The 24181-nt window shown below is 44.0% G+C and overlaps 1 protein-coding gene across 1 annotated transcript in view; it reads left to right on the forward strand.

Annotated features, from left to right (window-relative positions):
• Positions 1-209: 209 nt before the first annotated feature.
• Positions 210-24181, forward strand: part of LOC148535161 (hematopoietic prostaglandin D synthase-like) — a 105836-nt gene continuing 81864 nt past the window's right edge. The window contains exon 1 of the mRNA XM_088464466.1: positions 210-325. The gene's annotated coding sequence lies outside the window, so the exon portion shown is untranslated. The remainder of the gene's footprint in view (positions 326-24181) is intronic.

Raw genomic sequence — 24181 nt, forward strand, 5'->3', positions numbered from 1 at the left:
TAATTACAGGCATGGGTGTAACATTACATTACAAGCATTGCAAATGTGTCAGCTGTAGGACTAGTTAGATGCAATTCCCAAGATGATTTTGTGAATTATAGCTTTTTTTATATGTAAAAAGATATGTAGCATGAAAATATATGTGTGCACTGTGCATATTTTCCTCCAGAGGGCAGCATTACACAATGATAACTAGATTGCTTCCTGTTCCTGTGGGTGGATATAGTCATACAATACACATAACTGTTCTTCACTCAGTTACTTGTGTCTCAGAAGCCAAGTGTGCTGCAGCTCTTGTTAACTCCTGAACTCTCTGGACTGTGAGGTAACGGAAAATTGTACATGTTCTTTTCTTAACATAACTTACAACCATGAAATAATTTAATTATATTTTTTTAAAAGTGCCTTATGCTAAAAGGGTAGATATTATCCTCTTCTAAAGCACATTTCTCCCCAGATGAACTCTATAAGTCTGTACATATCACTAAACATTATCTGCAAGGAATGAAGCAATACTTCCTTTAACACACTGTGATCTGCTAACACAGGTTTATTTTTCTCATAACATTTAAAGTTTTGCAGTGATAAAAGTGGAGTCATGAAGAAATAAGGGAAAAAATGTTAATGTTGTGTATGGCATCATGTTATATTCTGTTTTCCATAAAACATTTTGTTCCTGTAACATCAATTATTATCACTCATGCAGCCTACGGCTGTGGCACACATAAGTGCAGGGTTTCCCAAACTCAGTCCTGAAGGCACCCCAACAGTCCAGTTTTTGAGGATATCAATGCTTAATCACAGATGATTAAATCAAATGGACTGGGGTACTAATTAGGTCACCTGTGCTTATGCATGCTTATCCTTAAAACCTGGACTGTTAGGTTGCCTTGAGGACTTATTTTGGGAAACACTGCCATAGCTCAATGGCAGGAAATTGCTGAGCTCAGCTAGTGTTATATTGCTATAATATTATATTATTATGTCCAGTCAGACATTAGCATAGAAAACTGTCTTATTATTATGTTTATTGAAGACAGAATGTAAAAGCTCAATGGAAAATAGAGATTATTTTTTTTCCAAGCACAGCGGTATGAGCCTTGAACAAGACTTTGTAAAAGTTTTGTTAGGGAGCTTTGTCCTATATTCCTCCAGTGCAGAGGTTCTCAGACTCAGTCCTCAGGACCCCACACAGGTCACGTTTTTAGGTCACCCAGCAGGTGCACAGGTGTATTCATCACTTACTGACACATTTTATAAGATCCACAGGTGGAGCTAATTATTTAACTGGTGATTCTGGGAGGGAACCTGGAAAACATGCACTGTTTGGGTCCTGAGGACCGAGTTTGAGAACCTGTGCTCCAGTGTGTTGTCCAGCCATAGGTTCTCAACTCGGTCCTCAGGACCCCAAACAGTGCATGTTTTCCTGGTCTCCTCACAGAATCATCAGTGAAATAATTAACTCTTCCTGTGAATCTTTTAAAATGTGTCAGTGAGTAATGAACACACATGTGCATCGGCTGGGTGACCTGGAAAATTTGGCTGGTCAACACACTGGAGGAATACATGACAAAGCTCCTTATGAAACTTATACAAAGTCTTGTTCAAGGCTCATAACACTGTGCTTGGAATAAATCATTCTTTATAATGTGTGCCTAACAGATACTGCCTCCTATTCTGTATGTCAGAGGTTCCCAAACCTGGTCCTCAAGGCACCCAACAGTTCAGGTTTTAGAGATATCCATGTTTGAGCACAGAAGGCTAAATCAAATTGACTGACGTACTAATTGTCACCTGTGTTGAAGCATGGATATCCTTAAAACCTGGACTGTTAGGGTGCCTTGAGGACTGTGTTTAGAATTCTCTGCTGTTTGCCCTATGAAGCTGCGAGAGTGTAATGCCCTTCTTGTAATTGCCTACTACACTTAGAAAAGCGCTTCAGTTAAGGCTCATATACAAATGCCGATAATGATATAGTTATCGTTCATCGCGTTAAATATTGTCCAGTGTGTATGCAAGATATCATTAAGGAGGCGCGCTCCCATTAATAGTTAATGATGTCTTTCATTGCCTGAACTTGCAGGCAATCTGACGATATTGTCAGGTTGTGTATGTTCAGGGATGAGGGAGGGTGTCGTCACTGAATTATATCGTTCAGTGTGTATGTTCAATGTAGTTCCCGACATTGAGCCCGGCAATGCAGGGAAAACACTTATCAATATGTTCCATGAGTGATATCGTTAAGTGTGTATGTGGTTTTAAAGTTGGAATGAATCCAATTTGTACCTTGATGCGCTGCAGGAGGGGCAATTTTAAAATATCCATGGAGATTTAGGGACCACTTCAATTAAGTGGGAACCGACATCAGCTTGCACTTAATTGAATCTATCCCTAATAGTTGGGAAGAGGTGACCTCATATAACTCAAAATGACAGTGTAAAAATAAATCTGCCTGGATTTTTTTATATTTTGCTACATGCTAAAGTAGTAGTATACTACGTCCAAAAAAATACATAGAGTAATATACAAAAAGTATGGTTTGTCCAGGTGCAATTTTGCCTCCTTCTGCTGGATTTTCTCCTAACTCTAAATGAAGATCAAAGTGAGTAACCTCTTCATGCACAAATGTTTATATTGTGTCTTGAAGCATTGAGCACTGTTTTGATAGCATGGTAAACTATAGAGTAAAAAAACCTCTGCAATAATTGTCCTCATTGCTACTTGAATGAAATGTCTGTATTCTCGGGATCGGTATGTATCACCGCCGGCTGCATGGTTCAAGTCCCGACAGCGCATGCCCGGCAGGGGTGAAGATCCCAACTGCTGATAAAAGGTAAGTAACCCTAATCTTCTTTCCCCCCCCCCCCCCCCCAACCCTCCCTTAGGGGTGCCTAACCCTAACCTTCCCCCCCCCCCCTTGGCCTAACCCTAATTCGCCTCTAAGTGCCTTAACCTAACCCCCCCTTCCCCGCTGCCTAAACCTAAGTCTCCCGGGGGGTGCCTAACCCTAACCCCCCCCCCCCTTTCCCTAGCCTGACCCCAACCCTCCCGTGGTGGTGCCTAACCCTAAGTCCCCCCCAGGAGCCGTAAACCTAACCCTTTCACCTCTCCCCCGCGGCTGTCCGCGCTCAGCGCCCGGCTCACCTTCGATCGGTAAGCTGGGTGTTGGGCTCCCAGCATAGGTAAAATGACAGGTGTCGAGATTTTGACGCCTGTCATTTGTACCTTGCTGGATTAGACAGTCGGGAAGCCGGCGGTCGTGATTGCGTCCATCGGCCTTCCGACTGCTTCCCGTATTCTCTGTACTTTGTATCAAACTGATAATACAGTATGCTCATTTATTGCCTGATTCATGGAATCTGTGAAATTGTACGCAGCGGCTATGCAAATGTTGTAGCCGCTGGGATTTGTATTGAGAGACCCACTAGCAGTTTTGCAAATCCAAGCGACTACATAGAAAGATGCAGCTTGGTCCCAGATCAGACGTTTATTGGACTTCTGAGTAACTCTATGGTCGCGCAGAATGGCCGTGGGAACTGAGATACCAGAGCCATTTTGACTGCATATGGGATAGCACATGTAGGCAGAGACGAGCCCTGAAAATGGTCGCAACACTCTTGCGTTTGAGTCACCACCCCCACAAACGGTCGCTGCCTGTCAATCACTTTGCAAATAAATCCTCACTGCGAGCAACAATAGTAATAAAACTTGATGCATGCATAGTGCAGATTACCGACAATCATTCAAACTGCGGTAAGATCGGCATTGCCTACATTTCTGAATCGGGCCCTTAGTACACAGGGAGAAGGAAATGTGAGTCTTGGAAATACAAATGTTAGAGGGATGTTACTATTTTCTGGTCAGGGCCGAAACTAAGGGAATGCTAATGGTGCCCCGCAGAGACTGCAGGGCTTTGTCGGTCCGTCACTGCCTCTTTGGTCCTTGCTTCCTCAATGCCGCCCAGAGTGTCCTTTGGATGCTCCAGGCAGGCACCCTGCAGTCTGTGCTGCACTTCCCGTTCCCAGTGACCCCACCCATTATATAGACATCATGATGTCATGCACTTAGGGGGTGGGGCCAGCACAGGGCGCTCTGGAGCCCTGCTTCGCCACTGTTTGGTGTTTTTTATAATCTAAATTCTGAATCGCATTCACAGATTTTTGGGGTAAGTGTAGAGACCTTAGTCTAGGAAGATGAAGGCATGCAGTGGCAAAATTGTGGGTGTGTCATTACACAGTCAGTGACAGATGTGAAGAATTGTAATGCTAATGACCTTTAATCCAATAAAATACAGTCCCAGCTATCCAGAATTAAAATCAGTGCCTACTCTAGTGACTAAGTTACAATAAAAAGATCATGTAGTGAAAGACGTGGTGTGCCTTTGTATCTTTATTATCTTTTCACTTTGTATTTTCCTATGTACATAGACATGGCTATTATTGCTTATCTCAGTATTAGATAACTAATTATCGCCATAGTATAGCATCAAAATCTCAAACAATACTAATCTGCCTCGACAATACTAGAAAAACAAAGATTTGATCCTTTAGCAGTGCGCACTAATCTCTGCAGCCTACTAGTCGTACTAAAATAAAGTATCACCATACTTTAATAAATATACTGTTTTTTTGAAAGAATTTTAGAACAAAAAGTGGGCGCTGATAATCATAACATAGATATACATATAGATAATACTTAGACTTTTTTTATATGGTCCAGGTATAGGTGTCTTTAAATGCAACCACTTCAAATTTCACTCATATGGAAGATGGTTCATGATATGGAAAAAAACATATACAAATAGGCAAAAATAAGAATCTGTACAATACAGATATTTATAAAATCACGTGTGTCGATATTAGTAAATGGCTCTGTGTAGCGTACCCCACTCACATATAGTAGGTGGTGTGTAAATACATATAGGTATCTTTTCTTTTCTTTATGCAATGTTCACCCAGTGTCTACTTCAAGCTTGAATAGCGAGGTATTGCATACCTAAACTTACAATTCTGGTGGTCTTTATATATGTATAAAGGTTTCTTTATCCTGAGAGCTTTAAGGTCCTCTTTCAACACTGCCTCATCCCCTCATATAAATATGTGGTCATAAAAAGAGGGAATGGGCCAGGTATCAGGACAAAAGTTTTGTTTAAAACAAATACATTAATACTTTAAAAAACATCTGGTTGGTATTGCAATAATTCTACTGGATATAGATGGTCAATATGCACTAAAGTAGTACAGGATTTCCGGACTCTCCTGGACTCTCCTCAGTACAATAATTCCAGTAAAGAAAAAAATGCAAAACAGTCCATACCGTCAAGAAATGTAGTCCCTCTACCAACGCGTTTCGATCACACTGCCTCGACAATACTGGCCAGGAGCGGTAAGAGTAACAATTTATGGGTACGCCAAGGCTAGTCCCGGGGATCTACAAATGCATGGCTTGAATAATAACAGTAATATTGAATGCTCAGGTGCGGGTATTTCAGGCACACTTTAGGGGATATTACGTTCTCTGCGATGACTGTGAAGGCACTCGGCAACCTTTTTTTTTTAGTGGCCAATAGTAATTTCACTGTATTTTTTTTTTCACCAGTACATGCCTTGATGGAATTATCACACAGGAGTATTGGGTGTCGATAAGAGATTTGCTTTTCTACTTTAACTAGGAGATTCCATCTGTGAGGGCATACTGTCCTATAGCAATGCACAATTTTAGTAAGAAAGTTGCTCGAACCTATGAAACAGAAACACGATTAACAAAAATGAATAGAGCAGTCACATAAATAATTTATATAGTGTTGAAGCAGATTATGATTTCTGTGGTTTAACTACTATAAGAATAAATTATCTAAAAAAAGAAACTATTATTTTTATTTAATCATTGTGCATTGTTATATCTAAAATAAATAGATAACAAGGTTGATATGAAAAGTTGGCATGTATGATTAATTGTGTCCTATCTCCTCCGGGTGGAGACACAGCTGGACACTTCGGGGGGCAGGGATCCGATGTCATTAGACCCCGACTCCATCACAACAAACTGCCACAAATCACAGGACCGCTAGGAGGGGTGGGGCTAAATGACACGTTTGCGTCATTTAGCCCGTCCTCTCCATACGGAGTCGCGATTCCCAGCAATTATTGCCCTATCCTGCCCAATTCACTAGAAGTGGGCGGGATGTGGAAGATGCGGATACTCTACCAGGGGTGCTATTAAGTGTGGATATATTGATATACGATTAACTATTACTAGTCCTAAATTTATTGAAATGTACTGATTATATGATTAATAGCTGCTGTTGGAGTGATGGTTCATATAATAATAAAACATTGTAGCACCTGGTTAGAATAAATGTGGGTGAGGGACTGAAAGTCTCCTCCATCCTGGCACATTGAAACATGGGGGCACTCTTGTTTGAAAGATACTCTCTCTCAAACTATGTGCCCCCATAGACATTCTTCTTTGGTGATCACCAAACCAGACTCTACAATATAGAAAACTAAGGATGATCTCCCCCATCCTGGCTTGTATTAGTTCAGAGGAATACACATGCGACATAGGGGAGTCCCTCCTCCCCTTCCCCAATGAAATCTTGTTGTTCCATATTAGTTATTTTCTGGTGATCACCAGGCATTATTACCCTGCATTGTGGGAAATATTACATATTCCAGAGAAGACAAGAGGGTACTATGTCTTATGTCCCATAAACTTGCACTTACAAACTGGGGGGGTGTCCAACGCATTTTGCACGTGATCTCCATACATGCTTCTTCAGGGACTGTGACCCTGATTCAGAGCCGGACGCTCTGACAGAGCGCTCGCTCTGAATCAGGGCCGTCCTTCTTGATTATTAGAGCGGCCTCAAGGCCGCTCGTATAGCTGTGGGTGACCACCCACAGCTATAGCGAGCGGCCAGGAAGATGGTCGCGACGGTCAAGACGATCGCGACCATCGGGCTTGCGACGAGACCCTTGTGGTAGGGTCTCGTTGCCACAAGCCCTGGAGTGCTTTCGGCTCAAACTGAGCTGAAAGCACTCCCACTGACATCACTTGTGATGTCAGTGGGGCCGGCCCCAGACGGTAGGCGTTCCCATGGGAACGCCTCCGTCTGGGCAGCCACGCCCTCGGCACGCCCAACAAAGGGGACGTGCTGTCAACATCGACAGCACGCCCCCTTTGATACGAGACCCGGAGCGACGGTTTGCCCGTCGCTAACCGGGGCTCGCGCATGCGCACGACGGAGCCGGCTCCGTCGTGCGCATGCGCACTGGGCCACCATCAACCCGGTTGCGAGCGCGTCTGAATCAGGCCCTGTGTTTTAAAACACAGTCCATGCCGAAGAACGTACGGAGATCATGTGCAAAACACCTATATGTGTTAGTGGTACAGTCTTGTTATAATAAATAGGTCTGACAGCTCTTCTCTGCACACTAACCAATCCTGCCGCCTCCTCCTCCTTTTCTTAAATTGGTCATTTCCACTGGGTGCTGTAGACATCCTATCAGCTTGTCTGTTTACAGTGCTCTGTTTTTGGTCCTAACCTGTACTTTGACTACTGGAGCATAGTATCGGAAGGATGGCTTCAGCAAGAATGGGTTTGGTCTAGGATCAAGGTTGTGGTACCCAGCGGATGTGGATGAATACACATCGCTCAGTTTCTACCTTTGTTCCAGATTGATATATACTGTATATATTTATCACCAGGTTGTACTGTATGTTCGTTTTCTATATTTGTTACCATATACTGCATCAGTTTGCTATTCTTGTAACCCAATGCTAGCTACATTAATGCCACATTTAGTCCTTTGAAAATTGTGGACAGCATACACAAATTGTTCATAAAGTGCTTAAAAACACCTAATTGCTCATAAAGGAACTAACTGTAAGTGTCCTGTTTGTCTGAAAACAGGGCACTTCTCTGCTTCGTGCTATTCATAGAGGAGGATATAGTTATTATTATTATTATCCTTTATTTATATGGCGCCACAAGTGTTCCGCAGCGCCTTACATAGTACATAGAACTAATAAGTGAACAAGAAACAAGTAGCTTACAGTACATTACAGTGCAGGACAAGGACACAACTTATATACATTGCTGAAATAGTGATTAAAGCACTCACAATAAGCTGCCGGGAGTTGGCGGTCCCGTGTTAGGTGCCCTAATGGGGAGTAGAGAGTAAAAGAAAATGTAAAGAGAAGCACATGAGGGAAGAGGTCCCTGCTCATGAGAGATAGTTGGAGAAGCTTATTACTTCTTCACCGTGGCATCTGCTCCTGTATGTGTCGCATCACCATACATTTGTATGGTGAGTGCGATTTCATAAAGGAACTGAAAGCTCAGCTTTCCGTCCCTCTGCTAGCACCGCATTCACCATCTCAGGATGGATTAAGCAGTTCTGTTAGGGGAGCAGAGCAGCGAAGACAACTGTCTTCCTGCCTTCTCCCTACTGTATCCACCGCCAGCAGCCAATCAGAGGTGCCCATGGTATATGCATATCCCGGGATACCTCCTGCAGTGCTGGCTGACGGTTGCTCCCACTGCGCTTACCCAGTGCCTCCCCCGCTATTGTAAGGCGACCCGGCATATGCCAGGGCCCAGGAGTTTTGAAGTGCTGCTTTCCAGAAGTTGATCCCAGAGAAGGCACTGCTCTATAGGGGGGCAATATACCCTTATATGTGTTTGACTGTACCTTTCATAAAAGGACTCTGGGCCTGAATCAGACCCGGTCGCAAGCACTGAACGCTCGCAACCGGGTCGATGGTGGCCCTGAGCGCATGCGCGAGACCTGGATAGCGACGGGCAAACCGTCGCTCCGGGTCTCGCACCAAGGGGAGCGTGCGGTCGATGTTGAGTGACAGCACGCCCCCTTTGGTGGGCGGGCCGGGGGGGGTGGCTGCCCAGACGGAGGCGTTCCCATGAGAAAGCCTACCGTCTGGGGGCGGCCCCACTGACATCACAAGTGATGTCAGTGGGAGAGCTCTCGGCTCTGTTTGAGCCGAAAGCTCTCTGGGGCTTGCGGCAACGAGACCCTACAACAAGGGTCTCGTCGCAAGCCCAATGGTTTCGATGGTCAAGACAGGGTCAGAAGGCCGACACACAAAAAGATCGACTGGTAACAAGGTCAACAGGTATGAAGGTCGACAGGCAGTAGGTCGACACATTGTCAAATTGTCGACACATTTTTTTAAGGGTTAGGCACTTACTCCGACGGGTCGACTAGTAACAAGGTCGACAGGTATGAAGGTCGACAGGCAGTAGGTCAACACTTTTTTTTTTTTGTGTTAGGGTTAGGCACTTACTCCGATGGTTCCGGACTTACTCCGACAGGTCGAATAGTAACAAGGTCAACAGGCAGTAGGTCGACACTCATATAGTCAAATGGTCGACACTTTTTTTTTATTTTTTTTTTAGGGCTAATGTCATGGTTAGGGTTAGGCACTTGCCCCGACGGTTAGGGTTAGGCACTTACTCCGGTTAGGGTTAGGCACCAAGAGGAGGGTTAGGGTAAAGATTAGGGCTAAAAAACAAAACAAATCATGTGTCGACCATTTGCATATCGACCATATAAGTGTTGACCTAATGACCTTGTCGACCTTCAGTAAATGTCAACCTTGTTACCAGTCGACCTTTAGTGTGTCGACCTTCTGACCCTGCCGACCTACAGTACCTGTCGACCTACTGCCTGTTGACCTTCATACCTGTCGACCTTGTTACCAGTCGACCTTCAGACCCTGTCGACATTCAGTACCTGTCGACCTTGTTACTAGTCGACCTTCAGACCCTGTCGACCTTCTGTCCCTGTCTATCTTCCATTGTCTACCCAAACATTGTCTATCTAGACAATGTGGACCTAATGACTGGATACTCATTTTCACATTGAATAAATGTCTTTGGTTTTACACTATATTGTGTCCCCATATTGTGTTTTACATATGCCATCACGGCCACTGCGTTGACACTAAGGGGCTGTAGTGTTGAATCTAATCTATGTGATTGGAGGAACCAGGTCATTTCATCTTTAGGGATTTTATATTACAACAGGAATGGATTCCAAGTGAAGGACATAATATCTTCAGAAAAGTGACTATTTTTAATTGTCTTATCTTTGGACTAATCATTCGGTGAACTGTACCAAAAAGAGCGCTCTGAACTGTTTTATATCCTCCATCCAGACTGCCCACGGCCCCTGCGCCCCCCTCCTGTTCCTTCCCCTGCAACCAATAAGGTGACCCGGCAAATGCATTGCTGGGTCCTCCATAAGGATTGCCCCAGGCCCCCGCACCCCACCTGATGTTCCTTCACCCGCAGCCACTAAGGTGACCCAACATATGCATTGGCCGGGTCATCTCCACCCAGATTGCACAGATGCCGGCGCATACGAAGAAGAATGAAGACTCCGAAGATGCAGAGAAGGAGGGAATCGGATTGCAGGATCTGGATTTACTGCTTTGCTTCAAGAAACAGGTAAGTGTACATGAATTGCTACTTACCAAAACTATAGATCGCATCGAAGTGATGTGTTCTATAGTGATATGTAACAATTCTGCAATACAGATCTTCATGAATAGACCCCTGATTCTGAGTCCGACACAATGCCGATGTTCACATAAATTGGCAATTTTGGTCACTGCATGTGGCAGTTGAGGGGAATATGTACTAAGCCTTGGAGAGAGAGAAAGTACCAGCCAATCAGTTCCTAACTGTCATTTTTCAAACAACCTGTAAAGTGACAATTGGGAGCTGATTGGTTGGTACTTTATCTCTCTTCAAGGCTTAGTACATCTCTCTTATAATCTCTAAAAAGTCACACGCGCCTGTATCTCACGATATCTACGTACAGAGTCACAGGACCGATTGAGCCGCACTTGATTCTAGAATGTATTGGGCGTTCCTGGGCAGTGACTGGGAGGTGGCTAAACAGATGCACAAAGATATTCCGCCTCATGGTTGTGTCATGGACATGTCGCAGGAATGGTTGTGCTGCAGACCGATCTGAAGATGTAACGAACGACGCGTGGGAGCACACAATAGTGCGTACACACTGGACGATTTGTCGTTCCAATCCATTGAAAATTGGCAAATTGTCTTAAGAAATATGTTATCACTATGGTCAGTACCGGGTCAAGTTGAATGATCATCGCCAGACTGACTAGAGTAGCGTACCTCCCACTATACCGATGATAGGGAGCTGTCTTGATTGGCAGATCGGATGACTGTGATTGGGTGCCATGTGCAGTCACCATGCATTTATTTAAATTACAGGTTAAGTATGAATATAAGGGCGAACCTTTAGGAACAGACCATAGGATTAAGATTTTGTCCATTTATGGGCAAAATCTGAAGCACACTCAAATCGCACGCACTGCCGATGTCTAATGCAACGGAACAATGGCCCTCATTCAGACCCACTCGCGAGCGGCTGTCCGCTCGCAAGTGGGTCGATGGTCCCCACTGCGCATGCGCACGACGGAGGGAGCTCCGTCGTGCGCATGCGCGAGACCCGACGAGCGAAGGACTTTCCTTCGCTCGGAGTGTCTCATCAATGGGGGCGTGCTGTCGATGGTGACTAACAGCACGCCCCCTTTGGTGGGCGTGCCTGCCAGACGGAGGCGTTCCCAAGGGAACGCCTACCGTAGGAAGCCGGCCCCACTGACATCACTAGTGATGTCAGTGGGAGTGATTTGGGCTCTGATAGAGCCAAAATCACTCCTGGCCTTGCGGTTGAAAACCCCAACCGCAGGCTTTTGCTCGCAGTTTCGATGGTCGCGATGGTCAAGACCATCGCGACCATCATTTTGCACGCTCGTATATGCTGTGGGTGGTGACCCACAGCTATACGAGCGTCCATATTAATGGAGGTGGGCCCTGATTCAGAGCGAGCGCTCTGGTCAGAGCGTCCGGCTCTGAATCAGGGCCAATGTTTTTCTATGGTGCATGTATCTATATTGCCAGCTCACAGAGCAAACTCAGTGATCGCGCAGGCTGAAAATAAATTGTAGTTCCTCACCTTAAAAAATTGAGGTCCTAGTGCAGTATTCTGATTTTCATCACATATTATGGGGGGTTAGGGCATGTAGCAGTTGGGACAATGCGCGGGGGCAGATAGCAGTTGGAGTAGAGGGGACTAAGGGCAAGCAGCAGTTGGAGTAGAAATGGGGGTAAAGGCAGGGAGAAGTTACGGTAGAGCTGGGGGTAGAGGGGAGTAAAGGTCGGCAGTGCTGGGGGTAGGGAGGGGGTAAGGGCAGACAGCAGTTGTGACAGTGCTGGGGGGCTAAGAGGGGACTAGGGGCAAGCAGTGCTGCGGGTAAGGAGGATGTAAGGGTAGATAGCAGCTGGCGCAGTACTATGGGTCAAGGAAGGGGATAGGGGCAGGCAGTACTCATGCAGACGTTTTTGGCCTGATTCTGAGTCGGACGCAGCCTGTCAATTTGTGTAAATAAGGTAATGAGGACAGAGCTGTATACGCTGGAGCAATATCAGAATATTAGGAAAGGAAAGGGAGCAAGGTACCTAATATCACAGAGGCAGATGACTGCTCCGAAAACACTGAAGGAAGATTGTGGTTTCAAATGTACCTCTATATCACAGGTTCTCAAACTCGACCCTCGGGGCCCCAAACAGTGCATGTTTTCCAGTCTCCTCACAGAATTTCAAGTGAAAAAATTAGCTCTACCTTTTGGATCTTTTCAAATGTGTCAGTGAGTAATGAATACATCTGTGCAGCTGCTGGGTGAGCTAGAAAACATGAACTGTGTGGGGACCGGAGGATCAAGCTTGAGAGCCACTGGTCTATATGAAAGAAAGTTTATACCTCAAACTATTACTTATTTATATTGAGGATACTATAAATTACAATTTTTGCCATTCTTTTTAGATTATTTGTATATACGGTTGCAATGTAGGATTTGTTGTGTTTTGTGCCTATGTTGCTATGTTACAGACACAAGAGTGACATTAATCATGGGTAATTGAACATTTTATTATTAAAGCCACCATCTCCATAGCTCATCTACTCTTGTGGAATGGGAAACACATTTCCTCCTGTCTATAGTATTTCATTATAGTGTTTTTCCTGTTGGTGAAACTCAACATTCAATGACTCTACTGTTACAGCATTACATTTAATGTATTATTCAGACAAGAGTGCCAGATAAAAGAGTGCAGGTTAGAATGAACAAAAGCAAAATATAAAAAGCTTGCTTATACAAGCTGCTGTATAGCTAACATATATTTAATTCTAACTGAAAATGTTGCGAGGATGCCCCAGCCAAACTTCTCTGCCCAACCGACTGCCTACAGGTGCTGGGTTCCCTCTGTTACAAATACATGAGTGGCCGCCCGCACCTGTCTGTCCCTGCTGGCCTGCCTCCTACGGCGATGATGACAGTGCCCAGGACTGGATTATAGGGAGGGCGACGGGGCGGTTGTCCCTGGGTCCCCACACATAGGGCCCCCCCCCCCATACTGTCCCCAGCCGTCCAGCCCCTTCCACAAGATGAACTGTTTATTTTTTCTATCGGAGCCGCTGCGTCCCGCGATTAAGTTCCGCCCCTCCAGCATTTGGCTCCGCCCCCTCTGCTGCTGGTCTGCTGCCTCTTAAGTAAGCAATAATGTGTGTGTGTCTATATGTACAGTCAGGTGCATACATATTGGGACATTGACAGAAGTTTCATATTTTGGCCTCTATTCACCACCACAATGGCTTTGTAATTACATCAAAATCAGGTGAACGGTGTAGGAATTACAACGGTTTCCATATGTGCCTCCCACTTTTTAAGGGGCCAAAAGTAATGGGACAAACTAAACAATCCTAAATCTAACTTTCACTTTTTAATACTTTGTTGCAAATCCTTTGCAGGCAATTACAGCCTGAAGTCTGGAACACATAGACATCATCAGACGCTGGGTTTCATCCCTGGTGATGCTCAAGCACATCTTGTTTGTTTCATTTCAAAGCCATTGTGGTGGTGAATAGAGGCCAAAATATGAAAATTCTGTCAATGTCCCAATATTTATGCACCTGACTGTATATATGTGTGTGACTATATGTAGATGTGTATGTATGTGTGTGTATATATATATATATATATATATATATATATATATATTAGAGAGAGACGCTGCAAACGGACCGGCACTCCTCTGTTACAAAGACAATTTGCTCCAGTGCCCTCAAGATAAAGGAACATGTAAAGAAACTGAATGGCTGCGGCACTCGGAGACTGATGTAGAAATAAATGTATTGAAAATAGTCACAGAAAATATTCCAACATTTCGGGGCTGTTAGGCTCCTTTGTCAAGGTGTTGACAACTTGCCTGACTGTGCATGCTCAGAAAATGGTTCACACATACGAGTGATGCAGAGTCATAGGTATTTCGATTATGTCTACACTTCTGACCAACGAGGCGGAGCTGGGTACTATTGGGGCTTTCTCACATACATGAAGCTCAGTGAGGGGTGTTCACAAAAATGCATGATATGTAGATGCATATATGTTGCAGATGTGGTCACATCTCGAGATGCATAAAACTCTGCCAATGTGTGAATCTAAGTGTTTTTTCCATACATGCTTCTTTTGAGTAATGTACTTTACTCCAGAGTTACTTCCATCTCCTCATCAGGGGGGAGATGTATCAAGCCTTGAAGAGCAATAAAGTGGAGAAGTTGCTCAAAGCAACCAATCAGATTCTAGCTATAATTTATTTAGCATAGGCTATGAAATGATAGACGTTAGTAAAATGTTAAAAATAACTCTTAAAGATGATGTGGGTTCCCCCCCTAAAGGTACAGAATGCACCAGGCTTTTTTGAGCCTGTCCTGGTTGTGAATATACAGGTGAAAAAAGACTAGGGGTTCCCCATATTTTCAATAACCACCACCAGGCTCAGTGAGCCAGACCTGGTTGTGGAAATACAGGGAACAAACTGAGGTCCCCGTATTAGCGACAACTAGCACCGGACTATTTCTAGTGGGGGTGTAATGCCACAGCCATGAGACCCATTTCACAGGGGACCCCTGGCTAAAGCACTCGCACGCCACGCTAGTCAGCCCAGGCCGGTGATTCCTGGGGAGGTGGGGACCCCGCCTGACATAGGGGTTCCCCCTCTCCAGGGCACCCCAGGCCTGGGCTAATAGCCAGGGTGATTGTGTAAAACATAGAATAAATAATATTGTCCTTTATAGGAAAACTAGAAGTAGCATTCCCCGCATGCTGGTACTTGGAGAACCACAAGTACCAGCATGCGAAGCATTAAGTGCCCGCTGGCACCTCAAGTTCTCCTGCAAAAGAAATATTGAAGAAAGACAGGTCACACACTGAAGGTTTTAATCTTTTATTACACATGCTATCACTCACTCACCTGCTTTTTCAAATTACAATCAGTACTTACCTTAGTTTCGGACGGTCCCCTTGTCCAGCAGAATCCACATCGTTACCTGGGCATTTACCAGGATAACGCCATATTATGAAGCAAGCGTTGAAGGCCCCAACCACCACAGTGTGAGGCTGTGAAATACCTCCCTACCTCCATAAAATGGGGTGATTGTTCTCATCATAGGAAGGTGGGACAATCCCCTGAAATTTAAAATTTAACTTTTAAAAGTATGTGTTAAGGCCTACCCTTTATTGTATTGGGCACCAGCAGCGTCTCCTGCCCTCTTACCTGAGGGGGGCTGCTGCTGGCTTGGGTCCCGGCGTCTGCTAAATTAATCTGGCAGGCGTCTGGACCGGCGCATGCTTAACACCAGCTTCTCGGGGCTGCATTGTTTGCAGCCCTGAGAAGCCCTCTAAGCCACTGAAAGCCTCTCACTGCTGATCGAAGCCGGGACAGGTAGTCCCAGGGGGACAAGACACCTCCCCCTGGCTGCCTGTCTTCAGCGTGGCTGGCAGGTGGCGCTTCCAATGGGAAGCCACCTGCAGTCACAGTGAAGCCAGTGCAGCTCACTGAAGCCTTGCATCCCCTAGGTAAGATCTTCCACTTTTGGGCACTCTTGCCAGGGAAACTTCTTTGACTGTGATAACTCTGCCTGTTGATCTCATGCAGTCAGTTTCCATGTGCTGGTTATCACAGAGTGGAGAATGGTGTGACATCATGCTCCAAGTTTGGGAACAGCTAATCAGTGTGGGAGCATGTGCATTGTACATTCAATGTGTTCACTGTAATGTTCTAATCTGTCTCTCACACACCACTGATCCTGTAGACCCCTCATGTAATCCTATCCTTTGTTATTAAATACCAACACACAATCTTAACCAACACCTTTTCCTGATTGAAATTAGTTAGTATTTAATACACGTAATAGAGTTCTGGATACGCTTTCCTTATGCTGGGTACACACTGATAGATATATCGGCCATTCTATTGAATGGGCGATTTATTTATAGTACATCGGCGGGTGTGTACACCTGATATGTCTGTGACCGACGTCGTTCACAAACCTATCGGATCTGAAAGATTCCTGAAAGATCTATCGGTCATCTGCTGGTGTGTACAGGTGACCTGCCAATCGCCCATACACATGCTGCAGGGACCACCGGGGATTGACATCTCAGCTGGGTGGGCAAATTCAAATGCCCGCCTATTTGTGACATCAAGGGTAACATAAATGTTTATTTACCATGTTTCTACACAGTGTTACTTTGAAATATTTTGGTGGGCTATTTAAATTTTTGATAATTATATATCATAGTTCCCTGATGCAGTGCCAGACTTTGTGACCTGTTGTTTTAAAAAGCATTTTGTGTTTAGAGTAGTGCAGTGCAGTGGTGAACCTGTATACATAGAGTAACTATAAATTTGTCCACTTTTGTGTAAGCAGTGCTGGACAGATCATTGTAACATCACCTGAAACATCTGAATGGACTTACTCATCTTTACCAGTACTATTCCCAAACCAGAAGAAACATCTTTCTGTACTTTGTTGGGAATCTGGTAATGTTTAAGTTATTAATGTATTTCTCATTTCTTCATGCGACTGGCATAGGATAGAAATCCTTTCATACATTGTTCACCTTATCATTGCAGATGATAACCTCTGATACTCAACATAGGCCCGTATTCAGTTAGAGGCGAAAAGTCAGAAAAGTTTCCCCTGTCCGACTTTCCGCCTCCTTTGCCTGTTTCAGAGGCGGAATCTTTCCGTGCGTGTCCCCGCTTTTTGCCTAATTCAATTCCAAAGCAGGCGAAGCGGCAAATGCGGTACAGGCGGAAAGTACTGAATTGATTGGGGTAATCAGTCTGTACCCCAAAATAAGATGCACTGACACTGGAAGTTAGTACAGATTTGTACTATTAGCCCTAATAAAGTTATTTTGTGTCATTAATTTGTGTTCTAAGCTTTATATCTTCTTATTTGTAAAAGTGTTGAAAAATGGTAGAAAACAGCATATTTTTGGTGAAAATAACTAGTCCTGTGAAATTTGGGGTACTTGAAAATGGGTGCTAGCATATTTTTGTGTCTCTAAAGTGAACTTTTAAAAAACGTGAAAAACCACCCTCATACATGCACCTGCAATCCCAAAAACACTTGGCTCCTCCTTACAGCACCCCAAGAAATCTATTTTGCTAGTTTTTTAGTTGTTCCCCCACTTTTTACTTTTTTGCCCCAAAAATGACAGATGGAGGGATGTGACTGCAACATAGCATCATTGTTGTTGCCCCGTTATACAATGGTGAAATTATTGGCCCTGAAAACCAGGGGGCGGGACTATGATGATGCAATTCATCGTGAATTACGTCATCGTCCACCCATTTCACTAATGAAGCCGATGGATGCGGACAGCCTCTGGGAGACTTAATACTCTAACGCAGGGGCTCCCCAACAGTTCAGGTTTAAAGGTGCGTATCCACTAGCAGACTGTGAAATGATTGAACGATTATGACATTGTAATCGTGCAGTCGCTTAACAGTCTGTGCTGTGACGTCTGTGCAGTGCCTACACTGAACGATCAGTCATTCAGTGTAGGCACCCTCCCTCATCCCCGAACATGGGCAATCTGTCGTTATCGGCAGATTGACCAGCATGTTCGGGCGATGATAGATGTAAAAAAAATTATTGTTCAATCGCTCTGTTTAATTGGGTAGTGGATACCCGCCTTTAGAGATATCCATGGTTGAGCAATGGTGGTTAAATCCAATTGACTGAGGTACTAATTAAGTCACCTGTGCTCAACCATGGATATCTCTAAAACCTGAACTGTTGGGGAACCTTTGCTAACGGGTGGCTGGGATTACCACCCGAGATATGAGAGCCTCCTGGCTGTTTGGTAAATCTGCCCAATAATTGCATAGTGTTTTTACCTATAGTAATGTATTCCAAATTAAGCTTTGTCCAGTTGGACCATAGATGTATACAAAGGTTTATGGCTACAGCATTCCAAAAGTAAATGTATACAGTTGTATAATCAATCATAACTACATTTGATTTTTGTGTCTGTGTAAATCTCCATAATTCATTAAATTCTGTCTGTGAATTTGTATTAGGAATGGAATGCTGGAGCTCACTGTCACACCCTGTTCCAATCAATGCGACTTTCTTAAGCTGGGCATACACACTACAATTATCGGGGTGATCTGCCTGATATCCGCGGATCTCCCCGATAATTGTAGCGTGTGTGCGGGCAACAGAGGTTAAATATCGATTGGTCGGACATGCTGGATTGACCAGCATGCCCGTCTGATGTGATATTTGTGAGTTAAAATATTATCCGCATCGGGCAGTGTATGCCCAGCCACGGCCGACAGACAGACATTTGTGGGAAATGTCTCCTCCCCTGGGGGCGGAGCACAGATATCGGGGCTAATACACTGTGAGATATCTCGCAGTGTATGCCGCCAGCATCTGCAGGCTGACAGGCATTTTATCTGGCCGTGTATGCCTAGCATAACTTAATGGGTTGTTAGAGTTTGTGTGCTTTCCATGCTGACATTCACAATACACAATGATGAATATTTAATTGCTTGAAATTGGCGATTGGAATCCATGGTTTTAACTGATTTATCACCTTCAATATTAGCCAGTGAAATCATATATTTCTATATAAAAAACACACAGAGCCTAATACTTTCCAGCCTGGAAGTTTAACATTAATAGGTGTGTATCTGAGTGAAGTCTCACCCTGGTCTCTGGCACCATGCCTACGCCTGAAATTGTGCATGCAGTCACATGGTAGTAGTAATTTCAGATTCCTCAGAAATCCCTGCATTTAACTTCATCGAATGTTATTAGATAGGAAGGAAGAGACACCTCTGAGTCACTTGGTACCCTTATCACAACATGGTAGAAAAGAATATCACAGGAAAGGCTAGAAAAAATGTAGTTGCAAAAAATCTGTATTAAATTACATTTAAGTAGAAAACTCGGTAGGATAAACCTGTTTACACAGCAGATGTACAGATCTTCAAATATGTAGCCAGAACAGGTTCAGTTAGAATTGCATGAGCTTGGTGCTTTGCTTAAATCTCTCTAACCACTTAAGGTGCCTATACACGGGACAATTTTTTACACAATATTGTCAGTTAGGACAGGTTGGACAGACCAATCGTGTGAAAATAGGTGTATTTTGTGTGTTCTGCGACCCCCGATGCGCATCCCCGACGTCCTCTAGTTGGATCGCAGATCAGATAGTTTTGCAGAGAGATCTACGATCTTTTGAGTACAATGTGATACACTTCTATGCATCTTATCCTATGATCGTAACGATCAATCGTTCACCATTTGACCACATCTTATGAAAAATTTCAAGGGAAGAATTTCAAGGGCAATCATACCACTCATCTTACCAACTTTGAATCGCACAGTGTATGGTGGCCTTTACACAAGTGTGAGACAGTACTTTGCCAGTGAGTAATTGTGTAAAATGTATGACACATGCAGATCAGGAGCTGTCCCTGATATATGAAAGGGATTCTAGATTTTGACTACTGACACTGAACAGTTTCAGCCCATTGGACACCCTCTGGATCTTGACAATAGATGCTAGTTGTATTCTGGTCGTGAATATTCCTCTCAGGGAGTGATCTAACTAAAGTGCTTCCCTGCTGCTCAGACATAACCTATCTCCTGAGTTGCTCTATCTTGTGCTCTTTCTCTCTCCCCTGCATTCTATTCTTGCTCTAGCATTATGCATGGTGAAGCAGGGGCGTTTCTAGTGAGGAGGGGGTCCGTGTTCAGTCTCCGTCACGGATCCCATCCTCTCCATTTGGCAGCCGGCAGCGTACTAGGCTGTGTGCGGCCAGTGCCGGAGTTATAGACTTTGGGCACTAGAGTGTGCCCAGAGTCTATAGTGCATGCGCAGGTCACCGGGAAAATGGCCACGGTGGCCATTTTCCTTGTTCTGCGCATGCGCAAACAATGGGAAAATGGTCACCGCGGTCATTTACCAAATTTTTTTTACAGCGCCAGACCCCCTCGCGGGACTCCGGAGAGGTAAGTACATTGTGGGTGCAGGGTGTGCGGTGCGGGGCCCCCTGGATCCAGGAGCCCGTGTGCCCTGCACATCCTGCACCCATTATAGATACGCCCCTGAGGTGAAGGATGTAATCTGAAGAGCCCACAGTCAGCCAGTGCTGCCCCTTCACTTCCTGCTGTCAGCCCATGCATTGTTGCTCCCCAATTCAGTTGAGTTCAAGGACACAATGTTGCATATATGCAATTTTGATGACTAGGTCACCTATTATTAAGCTAAACATTGTCAGAAATCGTCCTTTTTTCTTTCTATGAAACTGTGAAAGTTCTCTATTCACCAGTCTCTGAAAAGGTTCTTCTGGATCTCTATCTGGTGGCCTATGCTTGCACATGCGCAGCCCGATGGGGGTACATATACAGTATCTCAGCCAGGCCGAACTCTGCATTATCTATCGCTTACCTATTTACTCTTTACCTGGTTGGCACTTATCAGAGCGCTTGCCCTAGCAAATTGTAAACTGAAAAAATGTCTTATTGGCGCAGATTGCTGTGATTAGAAATTACATTTAACAGGGGTAATTGGAGAACAGTGATAACTTGGTCCCTTGTAAGGACAAAACTGGGTATATGTTTGGACAGTTTTTTTATGTTCTACAGGGTGGAAGTTATTATCCATTGTTATGTGTGCTGTATGTCAGTCCAAGGGGCCTATTCATGACGTTAATTACAGAGGTTCGAACGGACCCCGATAATTAACATTCTAACTCGCTGCGGATTCCTGAGCAGTTCATAATTGCTCTGGCGCGGTGACAGCTGATGTAAAATCAGCTGTCCCCGCGAGTGGCGAATGCTCCCACAGTCAAGCTCCGAAAAATATTGGCTTTTCGGAGCTTGATGAATTCTGTCCCAATACTAGTGTATGGGGACAGCGGGCCATTCCGCAAAAGAAAAGGAAGTAGGAGATATCTTGCATATCTCCTGCTGTACCTTATTGATGAATGGCCCGAATACTTAATTTTTACAATTGCAGATGAAAATGTTCATTTGTAAAAATGAAGTGATGATGAATATATCCCCAAATGTTTTATATATATAATATGTAATCAAATGGAGAGCACACACATGAATAGGTAATAAAAAAACAACTTTACTTTCATATATTCGTTAACGATATCGTTCAGTGTGTATGCTGAAATCGTTTGCCCGGGACAGCCAGGGAGTTCAAGGCAAAACACTAGACGATATCGCTCATGGAGCATATTGTCTAGTGTGTATGAGCCTTTAGAACTGGTACTGAACGTTTATGGGGGCACAAAGTGCCTAAAACATTTGGGGATCTATTCATCATGACTTCATTTTTACAAATGAACATTTTCACCTGCAATTGTAAAAATTAAGTATACGGGCCATTCTTCAATAAGGTACAGCAGGAGATATACAAAATATCTCCTACTTCCCTTCCTTTTGCGCACGTATATATAGAGTAAAAACAGCAAACAGCTATAGATGGGTCTCTGTCAGCGAGCATTAAATCCTAGCCTCAGCTCTGGATTGTGTCCACGAACCAATGCGGTCTCTGGGTACAGAGGGTGACATCACAGCGCCTGAAGTCTTAAGCCACGCCCTTATATTTAATCTAATCCATGGCACTTTGTGCCCCCATAAATGTTCAGTACCAGTTCTAAAGGCTCATACACACTAGACAATATGCTCCATGAGCAATATCGTCTAGTGTTTGGCCTTGAACTCCCTGGCTGTCCCGGGCAAACGATTTCAGCATACACACTGAACGATATCGTTAACGACATCGTTCAGTGACGTCATGCTGCCACATACCCAAACTTGAAGAATCTGACAATATCATCAGATTAGCCTGCAAATTCAGTAGATGGAAGATATGGTTAACGATCCGCGGGAGAGCAATTCGTTAACTATATTGTGAATACACACCGGATGATATCGTTATCGGTCATATTGTTCAATGTATCGTCTAGTGTGTTTGCCCCTTTAGAGTATTTGGGTTGGACTTTCCCGAGTAGAGGTCAAGCAGCCCCTGCCCAGCAGCCAACATGTGTCCTTCTCTGCAACTGACATTTAGCTATTTCATATAGCAGGCTGAGATTATTTTATGCTCTCTTGAACGTGGACAGAGCGCCAAGTTCTATTATAAATGTGTTTAAAATGGGATAAGTGCATGTGTGCTCTGATCATTAAATGATTTTGGGATTAAAGTACAATGTATTTGTGCAATATCTGATGAGATTTGCACAGTTAAAATAGCTGATGTGATGAAAGTCTGTGCACAAATTGCATTCCAACATTATGGTTATATAATGGAGCCTACTAATAAAATAATAATTAACAAGCCCTTTCTGTGTGGATTGCAAAATAAAGGTCAGGTACATGCAATCGACATTTAGATCAGTGGTGGTCAACCTGTTGGACTTCTATCAATAACATACTGCACAGCATTTTAAGTGACCGGTAATATTCCAGATTATGTGAATGTAAACTAATGCCTACTTGCAATTATTATATTTTTTTTTTTTTCCAATTTATTTTTATTTTTTTAAAAACTGGTGAGTCTTATTGCATCCAAAACCTGCATCACTCTTGGGCCATTTAAGGGTTTTAGGATGTAGAATTTAACTCAAAACATGTAAATGTAAATGCACCAGTGCAGAACGGAACAAGGTGTAGTGTAGTAGTAATTATCTGGCACCGGTGATATGACACAAAGAGAAACACTTACTGCTCAGTAAAAGTGAATAGTTGGCATGCTACGGTGCATTACAAAAAAATGTATTGTGGTAGCACTCTGAAAAAGTATATGCTGTACACAACAGAATGTGGTGTATTAAATACAGGCTGTTATCTAACAGATCAAATACAGACTACCATTTTACTTCCGCCTTATCAGGACACCATGTATCCCATTTTTAATACTAGTCGCCCCCTCATGTCACCATAGCCCCATCATGCTACATCTCCATATAGCCCCATTATGCCATAGCTTTTTCAACGGAATTGGTATGATTCCTGTCAGCGGCAGCCCGACATGAGCAGAGTTCGAAGCAGCGGAAGCCCGACAGCGCTGGAAATCCCGATCGTGGATAGGTAAGTATCTACTACCCTAACCTAACCCCCATAAGGGGTGCCTAACCCTAACCACCCCCTTCCCCACTGCCTAAACCAAAGTCCCCCGGGGGGGTGCCTAACAGTCGGGAAGCCGGCTGCCGGTATTTAGGCAGTCGGCTTCCGGATTGCATACCTTTTCAACACCCTACGCCTGTTGTGATGCCTTTATTTCCGCCTTCAGGTTCTACTGCTTCAGTGTATTTCCTATAGTTAACTCCAGTCAGTCCGATTGGCTGGAGCTAAATATAGGAAATTCTTCTTCTTTTTGCAGTGGTGCCTGAGAGTTATGCCTGGTACACACTGATAGATATATCGTCCGTTCAATGGAACAAGAGATTTATGTGTAGTGCATCTGCATAGCAATGATAGGTCTGTGAAAGACGTCATTCACAGACATATATGATAGGCTGTGCAGCACAGCAGATGACAGAACTATCTTGCAGATATATTGTTTCATCTTCTGCAGAAACTATCTTATTTAGTAGCAAATCTATACTAATATTATAAAAACTGTGTGTCTGTCTGTTCCAAGTTAGCGCAAGAACTACTGAACTGATTTTGCACTTTGATTTCGATCCATCATAATCAATGCAAGAGATATGTGTGGTAATGTGCGTGCAGCCGATAAG

Source organism: Taudactylus pleione, unplaced genomic scaffold, assembly GCF_031769625.1.
Source record: "Taudactylus pleione unplaced genomic scaffold, aTauple2 ptg000055l, whole genome shotgun sequence".
Classification (NCBI taxonomy): Eukaryota; Metazoa; Chordata; class Amphibia; order Anura; family Myobatrachidae; genus Taudactylus; species Taudactylus pleione.